Source organism: Leuciscus leuciscus (genome assembly GCF_965113295.1).
Source record: "Leuciscus leuciscus genome assembly, chromosome: 1".
Lineage (NCBI taxonomy): Eukaryota > Metazoa > Chordata > Actinopteri > Cypriniformes > Leuciscidae > Leuciscus > Leuciscus leuciscus.
This window is the reverse complement of record NC_138725.1, coordinates 12,523,961-12,540,617: the sequence shown is the minus strand read 5'-3', so window position 1 is coordinate 12,540,617 and position 16,657 is coordinate 12,523,961. Positions and strand designations below refer to the sequence as shown.

General features: G+C 42.2%; 1 protein-coding gene across 1 annotated transcript in view; it reads right to left on the bottom strand.

Annotated features, from left to right (window-relative positions):
* The window catches only part of LOC309499694 (uncharacterized protein), a 182,184-nt gene that overhangs the window by 45,304 nt on the left and 120,223 nt on the right, over nucleotides 1–16,657 (bottom strand). The window lies entirely within an intron of this gene.

Here is a 16,657-nt window from a genome sequence, read left to right as displayed (position 1 = left end):
ATCAATGTCAAAATTATTAAATAAGTTAACGAATGCCTGGTAAAATGTAAGTAGAATTTTTTGTTTTATATTTGACTGTTTTACAATAGAAAAGTTCAACTACCGAGACAAGCAACGTATATTTTGGGCTTCGTGTGCACATCTAAACGATCAAATATGTCAAAATGGCTGTCTTGGAGATTCACTTAAACAGTTTATTCACTTAAATACAGTTTATGGGCCCTATCTTGCACCCAGCGCAATTGACTTTGTACACCGACGCATGTTTCATTCCTATTTTGCACCCGCGCAAAGCGCGCTTTTCCCTCCACAGAAGCACGTCGCTAAACTAGGGAATGAACTTGCGCTCTCTGGGCGGTTCAGCGCAAAAAAGGAGGCGTGTTTTGGCGCAAACGTTCCCTGGTGCTATTTTACTGTTCCATAAAACAATTGCGCCACTGGCCAGAAAAAACCTAGTCTAAAGTCAGTGGCGCGTTGCGCGTTGTTCATTATGCTATTTTAAGGGCGCATGCTTGACCATAATGTATAGAGTGCACAAACGCTCATACACTGTGATTCTCTAATCTACACAGAAGCAGCAGTTTTCATTTTTGCAAATCATATTATTACAAACGATAGATAGATAGATAGATAGATAGATAGATAGATAGATAGATAGATAATTTATTATAAATATAATAATTTATTATAAAAGCATACATCTAGCTTACACATTTACCCACATTATTATATGCCTGTTTAGCCGAAGCTAATTTGGGTGTGTTTCTCCCATCCCCAATGTCACTTCTCTCTCTTTTACGGCCGTGACGAGAGCGTTGCTCTCCTCGGCTGTGAACCGCTCTTGACGCGCGCCTGGCAAATCCGCCGTTATAATAGCAATACGCCAAGGAAAAAGTGCGTCTGCTCTTAAAGGGAATGTGAGATGATGCTCTGATTGGTTTATTTCACGTTACGCCCAAACCACACCTATGAATAATGAAGCTACTTCAGACCAACCCCTTTTAGATTTGCGCCCGGCGCAAGAGTCATTTATCCCGCCGGGAAAATAGCAACAGCGCCGAGACCCGCCCACAAAGTTACTTGCGCTTTGCGCTTTGACACTTGCGTTTCAGATCGTTAAAATAGGGCCCTATGTCTTAAATGGGCGTTAATAGTTGGGAGAAAATATGATGCATAATAATGATTAGATCTGCATTTGGTCTTAAAGGGGCAGCAGTCTATTAAACCTGCTGACGATTGCTCCATTAATGTGAACCAAACAACAAAAGGCAAAGAGAAAATCAGTCGCAGCTCTTGAATGAATAATTTTGGCTTTTATAACTTTAATCTGTGATAACCTATGCAGTGTTATTTTAAATCTGACTTTATTAGATGTATTTTTAGCCCATATTACTCCTGGACAGTAATGCCGACATTACTGAAATTAAAGCACTGGGTATATAATTTGTATATTTGTTTAATTGTTTACTTTTTTTGTTTGACCATGTGTTTGTACTTTGTTTTTGGTGTCCTATGTCTTCTGTATATAAAACACAATATAAAACACAAAAGCCTGCACCCTTCTGCATAACATGCATGTTTTATTTGTTTTGTTAAAGCATTGCTTTTTCTTTTGCTATAGATATTTATTTTACATTTCAAAATATAAAGCAATATTAAATGTGTTCATAATAGTTTTTTCCCCCTTTTTTTTTATATAACAAAAAGAACCGATAAGAATACCGTACCGGATCGATAAGGAGTATTGGTAAGAGTAGTAATACCGTTAAAACCTTAACGATACCCATCCCTATTGGCAGCAACGAATTAAAAGTTATGGCCAATTTAACTGCGATTTAAATTCAGTATATATAGTTCTGCCATATGTTGCCACCCCTCAAAAATTCCTGCCCCCCTCTCGCCACCCCATAAATATTTTTCTAGATCCGCCACTGCACAGCACTTAGCCTACTAAGAGAGAGAAAGAGAAAATTCTGCACACTGCCAGTTGAAAACTAACTCCTAGCAAGATCTGTAGCAGATAGAGAGAAAGAGATGTTTCTGACGCACACATACACAGAATAGCCTCTGAAGACAAAAGACCTGATGATGCACCTGTGGCTCATCTATTTATAGCCTCGCGGGTGCGCGCCGATGACGTCATCGACCGAGGCTATATTACCTCCAGGCATGGGCGGCGCTAGGGAGGGGCTAACAGGTGCTTCAGCACCCCCAAGAAAGACCAAAGCACCCCGATAGCACCCCCAAAATAATTTCTGGAAGCAGTTATATTCAGGCTGTAGTCTATATGGAAGCCCTGAACCGCATAGTGAAGAAGAAAAAAGAAAACTTGTCTTGTTATTTTGACATGATATATGTTATTTCGACATAATATCTCGTTATTTCGACATAATAACTCATTATTTCGACATAATAAGGGGACATTCTAATCTGCATTAAGCCACATTAAACGTTCTTATAATGGTTTTCTATGGGAGGAAAATGCTTAACGTGTAATTAAACCAGTTGCGTTCATATTCTGGGCTCATCTGATTTTTTGTACATAGCATAGCCTACTTTGTTATGATTTTAGTATCATAATGATTAATAAATGCACGCACAATGATTTGAACAAATGCCTTTCAACTTGTGTGTGCAAAATTCAGAATTAAATGAATGTGCAGCAATTTGTACAAATAGAGAGTCTGTAGGCCTACTATACTGGTGTAGCCATTAAAAAAGCACATTTAGTTTCATATTTGTTAAAATATTATAATGTTATTTTTTTCCATCTATGTTGATTATAGAAAGGTTTTCTACAAAACAAAACTTAAATCAAGTTTATCTAAAAACAAATGTTTGGAGACTTTACTTGCAGTGTTACCCCTAGAGCCCTGATTTCTGAATAGAGATACAATTTTGGCAGAAATAGAATTCATGACAATACAATATTCTTTAAGAGCAATTCAGGAGAAAAATAAAATACAAAGTAAGAAAGTTAATACACACGTCTTTGCTAAAATGTATTGTGCTGTTGTTGTTAACAAGCCGTGGTTCATTTGCTCTGCCCGGATTGCAAGTGTCCTGAGACAGGTGAGGGTGTGAGTGGGAAACCCACTACTGAAACTTGGCCCTGGTTTGTCCTCATGGATGAGGTGTTGGGACAGAGGCATTGCACCAACCCCCATGTCGTCATTGCCTCAATCCCTGAGGACACACCAGGGCCGAGTTCAGCAGTTGGGTGCCCACGGTGAGGAGGAGCCAGGGGGGGCAGCACCACCCGCATCACCAGAAAAACCAGCACCACCAGCACCACGAAGGCAGCGAGACAAAGGCCAACTACAGAGGGAGGCAGAGGCGAGGAGAGCACAGGAGGATGGACAGGATGTTTTCTCTTCTTGAGAGAATGATTGAAAAATATATATTCTATTCTTGTTTAACTTTTTTCACTTTTATTTTTTAAAAGGAAAGAAAAATCTGCCTACATTGTTTTTATGCAACTTTAAATGTGTAAATAAAAGAGAATGAATTGTTCTGGTCATTGTTTATTTTTGTAATGACAGTAATAATTTCCACTTGAAACAAACTCTTCTATACTTTTTTTATTTTTTTTTAATTAAAATTGGTAAATGAAAATCATTTGTTCCACGGGCTACATTAAAGTACTTTTTCCAACTATGAACAACATACGTTAAACATATCAAAATCAACATAAACACTTACATTTACATTTACAATACATAAAATAAGAAAAAAAATTAGACTTTTATTGAGCTGAGCAGGGAGACCCTGGTGGAGCCGCTGGACCGGGATGGGCTGCCCCTGGTAAGGCAGGAGGCTGGTGGGACATCATCTGGGATGGTCTCCAGAGTGTTTGAGTGCATATTTAGGCTCCCATGTTACAGGTTTTTTTTTTAAAGAGCATATTTCTGAAAAAAGTACTTGTAGTGAATGTGAAAGACCTAATTCACCTTTGTTATTAAGTGTAGTTCTGTACACTGTTTTTCTGTATAACTGTTCAGGGATCGCGGTCCCTTTAAGATGGGGGAAGGCGTGATGACGAGGAACGCTGATCAGCGCCATTCTTCTGTGGTTTTGTTTACCTTGAAAAATAAATGACACACACATTCGTGTGCTCAAAGTGAGAAGTTGTCTCTTGCAAATTACTGCAGTTTCCACACTGGTGACCCCGACATTTAGTCTGCTGGATGTATCCAGAGACACGACGCGATCATGACCGCGAACGCTGCCACCCTCAAACTCCCCGAATTCTGGGAATTGTCAGCATCTGCATGGTTCGCCCAGACTGAAGCGCAGTTCGCGCTGCGTGAGATCACCGCGGATACGACTAAATATTACTACGTTGTGTCTGCTCTCGGAAATTCAACAGCATCCAGGGTGGTTAGCCTTCTTACAAATCCTCCCGAAAATGAGAAGTATAAAGCACTTAAAACCCACCTGTTGAAAACGTTTGAACTGTCGGACACTGAGAGAGTCAGCAGGCTTTTCTCACTTCAAGGACTGGGTGACAGCAAACCATCCGAGCTCATGGACCGTATGCTGGATCTTTTGGGCGAACACAGACCTGACTTTCTTTTCATCCAGCTTTTCCTGCGTCAGCTGCCTTCCCAAGTGAGAGCTGCATTAGCCAACACCACAAACACTGACTGTCGTAAACTAGCTGAAGAGACTGATACATTTTTCCTGGCGAGTCAGGGACATTGTGCGGCCGCGTTTTTTCCCGCGCATATCTCTTCAGTGACACATGACGACTCCACACTCATTGCTGCGACTACTTCTCGTCGGCAGCAGTTTTCTGGCAAAGTTTGGAACCAAGGCCAACAAATGCCGTCGACCATGCAGTTTCGGTGTTTCGGGAAATGCCAGGGCCAGCGCTCAGTAGTGGCCATGAGTGTCGGCCGAGGCTGCTTTTCATCCGCGATAGCATCTCCAGTCGCCGTTTTCTGTGCGACACGGGCAGAGTGTGAATTACCCCACCAATAATTGGGGGGTACTGCTCCTTCACTTCTTCTATGACCATCATGGTCCACTACCATATCAATCCCCACCGTGATCGCCAAGTGCAACATGTGTTGTGCAACACACATACAAGGTCTAAACATGCAAAAAAACTGATAATCAGTAGGCTACAGAATATCTCATTGTTATTATATATCCAAAAGAGAACTGTTTTGATCAACTCCCAAAAGTTAGAAGTTAAGTGCACTGAAATACCATTATAATTACTGGTAAAAGTAATACCTTTACAAGAAGCCTATTGCCTATTTCAGGGTTTTTCCTGGCTCAAAATGAGGCGGAGGTGGTAAAATCCTAATAATGTATTTTAATAACAAGATAATTAAATGTGTATTTTTTTTGTAGATCATCATATAGCCTAATGTGTCTCGCACATTTTTTTGTTGGTGGAGCCTGGTACCCCTAGGGGGGTCCGGGGGCATGCCCCCCCCGTAAGAAAATTGTGTACATTTTAAAGATAAATTCATTAATCTGGTGCACTTTGAGTCACCTGAATCCACTATTAAAAATAAATAATCCACCCGCAAACCGCCCATATTCTTTGATTTAGATATCTGCATCTGATCATCACATTACAATTATTCAAATTCTTAGTGTTAAGCATGATAATATGGTAACATATCACACTGAAGTAGGCTGATTTAAAATGAGCATTTATTTAAAATAAAAGTTCTTCTTTTGGCAAAATTACATTTCCTTAAATGATGTTTTATTAACAAAGTTCGGGAGGAGCAGGTTCAGATAATTAACCAAATTATGCACAGCTGGAGATTAATCAGTAATTAACTCAATGACAGAGTATAAATTCACAGCAGACCTATCTCTGTTCATTGAAAGTTTGTCAGCATCCCTCCTCCACCCCATCTCCTCACTTCCAGTTCCATCTACACTTATCAACTGGGGGGAGTACTCTGGGTTCGGGCCTAACTCCGAGCTCGGAGCCCTCCCCCCGGACAGCACGCCAAATACGCATAAACTTATTGTACTAATTATATGTAGATGTGAACTCGTGAATAGCCTAAACAGAGGCTTTACTCCCTTCAAGCTTAAATTGTCAATGTTTCATTACATCACTGTTTGAAAAAACTCAGAATAATTTTTTGTACCTTTATAAAGGGCATTTTCCCCTAATTTTATTAAATGTATGCTCCATCTTTCATTTCAAATTCTTAAATTTGATCAATATATTCAATTAAAATAATTAGACACTAGGCTGTTAACAATCAAATTAAATAATTTACATTGAAAAATGATAATTGTATTAAATTAGATTATTTTAAATATTTTTTAATATACAAATAAGGAATGTTGAAAAGAATGATACTTTATGAAACTAGCATTTTGTCATTCAACGTTGACACTTGCTTGAGAAGTTGAAGTCGTTCTCTATCTCCGTTGCTTAGCCATGGTGGTTAAAAATGGTACGGTCCACAATAGGGGTGTCTGAAATCGCATTACATTAAAATGTTCCTACAGTGAAAATAGGAGTTGACTTGTATTGTAACTGTAATTATATTTTTTCACAATATCAGAAAAAGTATCTGATCCCCCCAAAACTGATATTTCTGTCCCTTTGGTATAGTACCTCCCAGTACCCCCTGTAATTCGAACTATGGACACGGGAGCACAAAGGAGCGTTCTGCCTGCATCCCGTTTGGACATGGTGACCGACAGCCACGGCCCCCCTATGGAAGCTGCCAACGGTAGCCCCATCCGCACATATGGAACGAGGTATGTCGAACTGTGTTTCGGAGGACAGCAGTTCGGTTGGGACTTTGTTACTGCAAAGGTTGCCGTTCCCCTCCTCGGCGCTGATTTTTTGTGTGCACATGGACTGTCGGTAGATGTTAAGAACCGCCGTCTGATTGATGCTGTCACGTTTTGTTCTTATACGTGCACGCTCAGCGAGGCTGACCCCGTCCGACTGTCTAACATGCTCTCAGCTTCCGATGACTTCCAACGTATACTGGCCAGTTTCCCAGCCCTCACTCAGCCCACTTTCTCTGCATCTACTGTGAAGCATGGTGTGGAGCACCATCTTGCCACTGCTGGTCCACCCGTTTACGCCCGCGCTTGGCGCCTCAACCCGACCAAGCTTGCCGTTGCAAAGGCTGAGTTTGCAAACATGGAACGCCTGGGCATAGTACGCCGATCCGACAGCCCATGGGCATCACCCCTCCACATTGTCCCCAAACCTGGCGGCGGCTGGCGCCCGTGTGGCGACTACCGGCGGCTTAATGAGGCAACGGCACCTGATCGATACCCAGTCCCGAACATAAAGGATTTTTCAGCACACCTGGCTGGCAAGGTAATTTTTTCCAAGGTGGACCTCGTCCGGGGATATCATCAGGTGCTGGTACACCCTTTGGACATTCCCAAAACAGCAGTGATCACGCCGTTTGGTCTGTTTGAGTTCCTGCGCATGCCGTTCGGCCTTAAAAACGCCGCCCAATCTTTCCAGCGCCTCATGGACTCTGTTTTGCGGGACCTGCCTTTCCTTTTTGTGTACTTGGATGACATCCTGGTAGCAAGCACGTCCAAGTCTCAGCACCTGGCGCACCTCCAAACCCTTTTTGAGCGGCTTAGCCACCATGGACTAATTGTCAACCCCGCCAAGTGCCAGTTTGGTCTCTCCACCATCGACTTCCTAGGACACAGAGTCACTAAGGACGAAGCAGTTCCTCTCCCATCAAAGGTGGAGGCAGTCATACAGTTCCCACGCACACCCACTGTCAAATCCCTGCAGGAGTTCCTCGGCATGGTAAATTTTTATCACCGCTTCATCCCTCGAGCCGCTCAGCTCATGGGGCCTTTGCACGAGGCCCTGAAGGGTAAACCCAAACATGCTGTGGACTGGACTGAGAGCAGAGTCAAGGCTTTTGATGCCATTAAAACAGCACTAGCGAACGCCACCATGCTGGCGCATCTTTCTCCTACAGCCCCCATTGCCATCACCTCGGACGCCTCGGATTACGCTGTCGGCGCTGTTTACGAGCAGTGGGTAGGCGGGGCCTGGCAGCCGCTGGCTTTCTTTAGCCGTCAGCTGCGCCCTTGTGAGCGGAAGTACAGCACTTTCGACCGGGAGCTGCTGGGTCTCTACCTCGCCATTAGACACTTTCTTTCCCTGCTAGAAGGCCGACATTTCACCGCTTTTGTGGATCACAAGCCACTGACTTTTGCCATGGCCAAGGTGGCTGAGCCGTGGTCCGCCCGCCAGTAACGGCATCTGTCTTACATTTCCGAGTTCACCACGGACTTGCAGCACGTTGCCGGTAAGAGCAACCACGTGGCGGATTGCCTATCACGGGCCGTGGCAGGGGCAGTCCATCTTGGTTTAGATTACAACCGCATGGCCGCAACTCAGACCACAGACCCATACGTGCAACATCTGAAAAACTCTACTACTGGGCTGCAGATTGAGGACGTGGTTTTTGCCGATGCCGGCTCAACGCTCCTGTGTGACATCTCCACAGGTAGTCCTCGGCCAATCGTTCCCTCGGGGTGGAGACGACAAGTGTTTGATGCCATCCATGGTCTCTCCCACCCAGGTGCGAAAGCTTCACAGAGACTTGTTGCAGCTAAATTTGTTTGGCACGGCCTCAAGAAGGACGTTAGGGACTGGGCTAACACCTGTATTGAGTGCCAACGGGCCAAAGTACACCGCAACACTAAAGCTCCATTAGAATCATTCCCGGTTCCTGAGAGGCATTTTTGACCACGTAAACGTCGACCTGGTTGGTCCTCTGCCCTGCTCTCAAGGTTTCACATATTTGTTAACCATGGTTGACAGGACCACCCGTTGGCCTGAGGCTGTGCCACTGACATCTGTGACGTCTGTCGAGATGACACGGGCATTTATTGGCACCTGGATTGCCCGTTTTGGTACTCCTTCGGACATTTCCTCTGACCGAGGTGCGCAATTCACGTCTGAGCTTTGGGACGCTGTCGCACAGAGACTCGGAGTGAAACTCCACCGCACGACTGCATATCACCCGCTGGCTAACGGACTCTGTGAACGTTTTCATAGGTCAATGAAGGCTTCCCTGCGTGCCAGCCTCAAAGACAGCAACTGGGTTGACAAGCTCCCGTGGGTGATGCTGGGTATCAGGACTGCACCAAAGGAGGACCTTCAGTCCCCATCCGCGGAACTTGTTTACGGACAGCCGCTGCGAGTGCCAGGGGATTTTGTCCCTAACACCACCGTTCCCTGGTCTGCTTCTCTCCAGCGGTCTACTCTACTGGATAATGCGAGGTTTTTTGCACCCATCCCCACTTCCCGTCACGCCCTCCCTCAGTCGCACATCCCCGCAGGACTTCAAACAGCCGACTATGTTTTCATTCGCCACGATGCCCACAGGATAATGCGAGGTTTTTTGCACCCATCCCCACTTCCCGTCACGGCCTCCCTCAGTCGCACATCCCCGCAGGACTTCAAACAGCCGACTATGTTTTCATCCGCCACGATGCCCACAGGGGACCACTACGCCCGCCCTACGAGGGCCCATTCCGGGTTCTGGAGACAGGGGACAAACACTTTGTGGTGGACAGGGGTGGCAAACCAGAGCGACTCTCTATCGACCGCCTTAAACCGGCTCATTTGGACGTGGCCAGGCCCATTGACCTGGCCCAGCCCCCACGACGCGGACGGCCTCCTGCTCTGCCCCCACCCTGTGTTCCTATCCCACTCAAGCCTCCCACACTCCATGCCCCTCACCCGTGTAATGATGTTACACTGGCTGCATTGGGGTCTCCTCGACCTTCGGTACAGCGCAGTCGTTGTGGCCGGTTGATACGCCCACCTCCACGTTGACTGTTTGGTTTTTCTGTTATGGTGAATTCTGGGGGGACGTGTGTAGTGAATGTAAAAGACATAATTCACCTTTGTTATTAAGTGTAGTTCTGTAGTTCTGCATAACTGTTCAGGGATCGCGGTCCCTCCATTCTTCTGTGGTTTTGTTTACTTTGAAAAATAAATTACACACGCATTCGTGTGCTCAAAGTGAGAAGTTGTCTCTTGCAAATTACTGCAATTTCCACATACTTTTAATAACTACTAATACTGCATTGGGGAAAAACTACTAAAACCTTAGTTAAGCAAAATTAATCTTGCATACTCTAATGTAGGCTACTTCAAGTATCAAGAGTAAAACTAGAGGTATGTATTCTGCAGGGGAAAAAACTCCTTGTCAGGGTTTTTATTATAGTTTTGTATTTATATTATGCTACTACTGCATTTTACTTCTGTATATTTTCAAGGTTGTTACATTATATACTTTTGTGTAGTTTAATGTAAAATCATATGTGTGGGAAAAAAAGTACTTCAGTAGGTTACTTCACATTTGAACATGAATACTACGAAATATGCAGTTCCGAAAATTAAAGAAACAAAATGTAGGTCTATTGTCACAATATTAACAAATTGTTGCTAACTACAGCGTCCTATACAAAGGGCGCATCTGAAGCGCTCGGACCGGTCTAGCCTACGGAGGATTGTTCTTGTCTCCTGGCAACTGTGACAGCTGCCGATGACGAGCGCGAGAAATACTGGACTTTTTTATATTCGGTTGGGTTTTATATTCTAACCGGGCTTAACCGAAAATACATGATCCGGCAGCGCCGGGGCTGAAACATCCTCACCATGATCTCCAGTAAAATATAAAACATAAAAAAAGACAATAGCCAATTCTGGCTCCATAGCTGTTCACTTGATTAGGCTATATCAAATGAATTATCAGGATGGCAGCAGTCCTCTCGCACCGTTGCTTGGTGCCAGGAGCGGTGATCAGAAACACCTGGTTGCGCAATTAGGAAATCCTACGAAGGCTACATGGTGCATCCTTCGAAGGACGCATAGGCTGCATCCTTGAAGTCTTCAGTCCTTCGAAGGATGCAGCCTTCACATTGGGACACAGCAACTGATCCGAAGCACGATTCAAAACACCCATGTCACGTGACTATGGCTAAATAAAGCTTCGGAGTGTTTCACAAGTGTTTCGACAGGTGGCATGGTCCGCCGAATCAGCATTTGATTGACAGGGTCGGGAACAGACCACACAATCGCACATCTGTATAAAAGTGAAGTCAACGCATCTTGACCTCGTGGGTTTTTGTGAGAGGAGTTTTTCAAAGGCTGGAGATTAAATAAATATTTTTTAATAAAAATCTATTAAAAAGTGAGACATTGTGGCTTGATTTCTTTTATTCATTTGTCATGACCAAAATAACACTATGCACAGTGAGGAGCCTGCAGGTTACAAGCTTCACATATTAGAAAAATACAATAATAAAAAAACAACAATTTTTTTAATGGCTCGTTGTCAAGTTTTTTTCAGATCAACACCTGCAAGTGACCACTAGGTGTCACCGTTGAGACGGGTGTCGGATTGTTTCGAAGCCTCGACACAATATGGCACATTTGCTTCAACTGTTTCAGTGTTTCACGAAGCCTCGATCTGCCCACCACTATAAATCACTGTGTTTAGACCTCCAGTGTTAGTCCATTTTTCAGTCCTCTAACCTCCGACATCAGACAAAGTTAGCATTTCAGGTTGGTATGGAGAGCATAAATATCATATATATGGTGGAGAGCACCTTCTAGCTCTAGCCATAGATATCATATATAAAGGCTAGATGTCTCGTGCGCGCTGCTGGCCAATGGAGGTCGACGTCCGCACGTGGCGGCCATCTTGCCACAGTGCGCTCGCTCACTGTTTAATGGTGCAAATACTTTAAAATAACCATAACTTGCTCAATTTTCTACCGATTTTCAAATGGTTTGGTTTGTTATAAACATCAGAGATGTAGTTATGAGACTACATTCATACACTGCATACATATGAAAAATTATAACATACATGTTCAAGCATTCGGAATTATAGCCACGTTAATAACGTTTGTAAGAAACCAAACCGTTTGTAAATCCGTCAATATTTCAGCGAGATATGAGGATTTGTGTGCATGTTGATCATTCACCTTAATGCACAGAGCACTGAGACAAGATGGCCGAACGGTGATGCCGGAAGTGACTGCGCCATAAGACATCTAGCGTTTACAGGGTTCTCAAGTTTTATCAAAAGCTTGGAGTGAGATCACATGCGGTTAGGGGAGGAGCCCTAATGGAGCCCCGCCCTCGCCCCCCAATTTTACCCATTGTTCATAATTAACCAGCACAAATTGAAATTATAACAATTGATAAATCTGATAAATGACAGAGCAATTCATGTACACAAAATTATTGCATCACAATAAGTGTATTGTGATTGTCAAAACATTTTAGTAACTAAACTGAATTTTATTAGGTTTAGTGACAACATGTTACAATGTTTACATGGTACAATTTCTGGTAAGCTACGCTTTTTTATTATTTCAATTCAATTCAATTATTGTGATTTGATTTAATATTGACTCATTTAGATAAATATTAGGTAGGCTACACAAGATAGCCATTAATTTTTCTCCAGAAAAAAACAACTCACCTAATGCTGTAAACATACAGAGAGCCCTATCAGCTGGCAGTATTTATTTAAGGTTAAAAATAACTCAAATTAAATATAATGCATTTTTTTTTTATTATAATAATAACTTTATTTAATGATATAGCCTAAGTAAAAATATAATAAATATAGTACACATATTTAGCAAAATACTCTCTATAGCTCTTTTTTTCTAGTTTTGGCTGCATCAATAATAATGTATACGATGGGCTATATATTAAATGTTCTAGCCTAAAAATGTTAGACGAGCTTTCTTCCACCTTGCCTTCTCCATCACGACCATAGACAGTATAAACTATATACAGTATATAAAGTATATAAAAAGTATATAAAGTATGATCACGACGCGTGTTCGCGCGATGTTGTTGGTTACCTAGTCGTTACTAGGTGGCCGAGAATGTTCCATCAACTTCCGTGTGTTCGCGCATCTATGTTGCCTAGTAACGAACGCAATCTGGCCGAGATACGTCCTGGCGGCAGGAAACTTCACTTTGTGTGCCCGCGCCTCGTATACAACGTTATATATAAAGCTTGCAGGACAACTTGGTTGGCATTGCCTTTTCAGCGTGAGAAATACACGGTGTGGCGTGTGAGCGTGTGAACTGGTTGAATTGCGTGTGTCTCACGGCCAGTGCGTGAGACTTGAGAACCCTGCGTTTATATATGATATCAGAGAATGTCTAATATGGCGAGAAGTTTCACTCTCAGTACACTTCCGGCTTCTGAACTGGTTGCAGTTCCTCTCTGATTCCATATGAGGGCGCTCACAGGACGAGTGCAGAATGAATGGAGGTCTATGGCGCTATACCAATAAAAATCCACTTTTCTCAGGATATAATTTTTTGTCTAGTAATTTGAATGTTGTATTCGAAAGGAGATGCAAATAAATTACACATTGCTGAGTGTTAGATTTTTTTGAGTCACTTATTTGCTTTAAAAAGTGTTTTAAAGTGTCAATGACGTCATACACATGTACGACCAGAGATACTGCTTAACGGCAATCCTTCACTCACTCTGGTGTGTTCGCGCTCTGCACTTTCTTTTCACTGGAGGCATCGACAACACAGCTGACACAGGTAAACACACGTGCTAGAAGAGTTTTTGTTTTGTTTGTTTCTGGTCCCGCTGCGGATGACACGATGCCATCAAGCGGTATCTCTGGTCGTAATCAGTCCTTCACTGACCAATCAGCGTTCATTAGCAGAATGCTAGCGTGTTATGGGCAACAACAACTCAACCTGTAAGAAATCAAAAGGACATAAGTACTCGTTCGTTCAACTTTCGACCTAAAACTCATGTTGAACTTGCAAAATCTACAATCAGATCTGAGATTTCTCAACGGCAATCGGGTGAAAGAGACAAATTTAGCTGTCTAGCCCCATTGACTCCCATTCATTTTGCACTCATGGCGATCGCCCCCAGTGGAACTCTGGTGGTACTACAACCAAAATTCTGTACAATAGAGCTTAATAGGGAGTGGGTAGGCTCTCCGTAGACGGGCTCTGATGATATCTATGGCTCTAGCTACCTCCGTTCCATTTTTTCTTTGCCTTTATACTCACAACTCTCTATGACAACATCGCCCTCCTGTGGACATTACAATCATTTTTGGTGACAACATTCAGTTCGTCACAAATGATTTACCTGGAGTATGTAAGGATGTAAATGTTCAGATGCATGCAGATGATGTAGTATTTTTTACCCACGCTAAGAATTTTGAAAAAGCCTTTGACTTTAAACGACAAAAATCGTTTAAATTTTAAAAAAACTTCTAAAATCCTCCCCTCTCAGAAATACATTTGAATCTGTCATCTCTACTAACAGTTTTGAAAACATCATACACACAGTTTTTTATGTGTTCAATACTAAACCTGTCCTGGTAAGCCAATCCTGTATATTGGTCATAGCAGGATTCTACTCTTACTTTTAAAAGCTATGTAAAAAAGTTGTCTAATATTGTAAAATTGTATTTAAAGAATTTGAAGTGCATTAGGCCATTCTTGACAGCTGGTGCTGCAAGGTTGTATTTATATTCAATGATTTTTTAACATATCCAGTTGTTTCAATAGTTGGTCATTCACAGGTGACACAACTTTATAGAACTTTATAGAAACACTGTATAAGAAGGCGATAAAAGTGTTGGATAAAAAAACCTCTCATTTCATCACTGTAAAAAAAAAAAAAAAACATAATTGAGTTTTGAAAATTTTACTGCGGACGTAAATTAGCAATGTTGCTATAATCCGGCTTGTTTACATTGTGTATTTTGTGCAAATGTTCATTAACATGCTTTGTCCCTGTCAAACAAAAACAAACTGAGCTGAATAAGTGGGTCATTTGCCCTTTCACCTGTGAAATTTCACTGCTGTGAAAATAATACAAATAAAAAACATGCAAACATGAGCAATCCTCCAACACTTAAAACGAATAAATAAATAAAAAAGCCCTTGGGTTTCAAGGTTTGGATCCAGCTGAATGTGCATTTACCAGAATGATCAGAACTAAATCTGAAAATAAAGTTGCATATAAAACACCAAGGGCCTCATTTATAAAACGTTTGTGCACAAATTTGACCTTAAAGTGTGCGTACGCTAAAATCCACGCCAACGATCATATTTATTAAAAAAATGGATGTCTTTAACATGGGAAAGTTCTCAGCTTCACATCAGGGTCCAATCAGACGTGCGCACTTTTCCCTTCCGCAGAGAGTCATTCATGGGTCTGCAGTGAGTGGTGTGTGTGTGTGTGTGTGTGTGTGTGTGTGTGTGTGTGTGTGTGTGTGGCCCTCAGTATCTGTACACGTGGTATGTGCCAGTGATGCGCGGGTCAATGTATAAACAATCCGCACCCGACCGACGTTTTCAACTAACCCGCCCGCAACTCGGACCGCAAAAAAAAAAAGAAGAAAATATTGTACCCGACCCGCTTCCTGGCCCGCATTTTTTAAAAGTAGTAAATGCATAGCAAGAAGTACACATGACAAAGCCAGCACTTTGGTCATCATCTTTCATTATTTCGGCAAATGTCTCCCACACTTTGCTCTTTCTGTTTGTGTATTTGCGGAGCTTCCACTCCCCAGTCTTCACCTTTTCTCTTGCCGCCTCCATCTCTACCTGCAGACTGAGCTCGTGCGTCATCTTCGCGCCAGTTATTCAGCCAATAAAGTGTAGGCCTATGTATTTCATAGAAAATTGCATGTGAGCGGAGTGGAGCGGGAGCGAGCGGGCGGATCTTGGACAAGAGCGCAGAGCGGCATTTTTAAAAGGATGGAGCGTCGCCCTATTTCCCGCTCCAATTCCGCTCCGCGCACACCACGATTCTGAAGCATGCTCAGTCAAGCCTGACTCAGTCTACTGTTGATGACTGCAAGATGGATTCTATTTTCAGTCAAAACTCGGCTCAATAATGGAGTTCAAAGAGTAGGCTACTTCAAAAAGGAAAATAAGAAGTCATACAGGTGTACTATAATATAAAACTAACTATAATGTGGTAGAAGAAAACGAATGTGGAGACATCGTTTCAGTCAGTAAAGATTCATTTTGGAATCTAAAAAGACATCTCTCGAAAACATGCAGTGTGCTATGTGAACACGCTGGGAAGAAAGCAAAACGTTAGCAAATTGAATAGGCCTACGGTAACTTGTAACAAAGTGTAAATTAAATATAGCGTAATATTCAAACAATTGATACAAGCCCATTTAAATTTTAATCCTGCGCGCTGCGCAAAAGTTCAGTTATAAGAATGTTGGCCTAATAGTTAATTTAGCCTACTTTTAAACTTTTTTTTTTTTTTTACTTTTTTACGTTTCTTATAAAACGTTTATGTATATTTTTTAATATTTTTGTTTATATACATTTTATTTATATTATTAGGCCCATTTATTCGTTATATTTTACAACAGTTTGTGTGTAGGCTACAATGGATATACGCCCATTTCAATTTTAATCGTGCGCGTTGCGCAAAAGTTAACTTATCAAAATTCTGGCCTAATAGTAAATTTACTTTTAAAATTTTTATGTAGGCTATATTTTTGTTTATATAATTGTTATTTATATTATTAGGCCCATTTATTCGTTTAATTTTACAGGACTTTGTGTAGGCTATATTCCTTCTTACATAGGCCTAATTTTTAATTTGAAATAAAACAT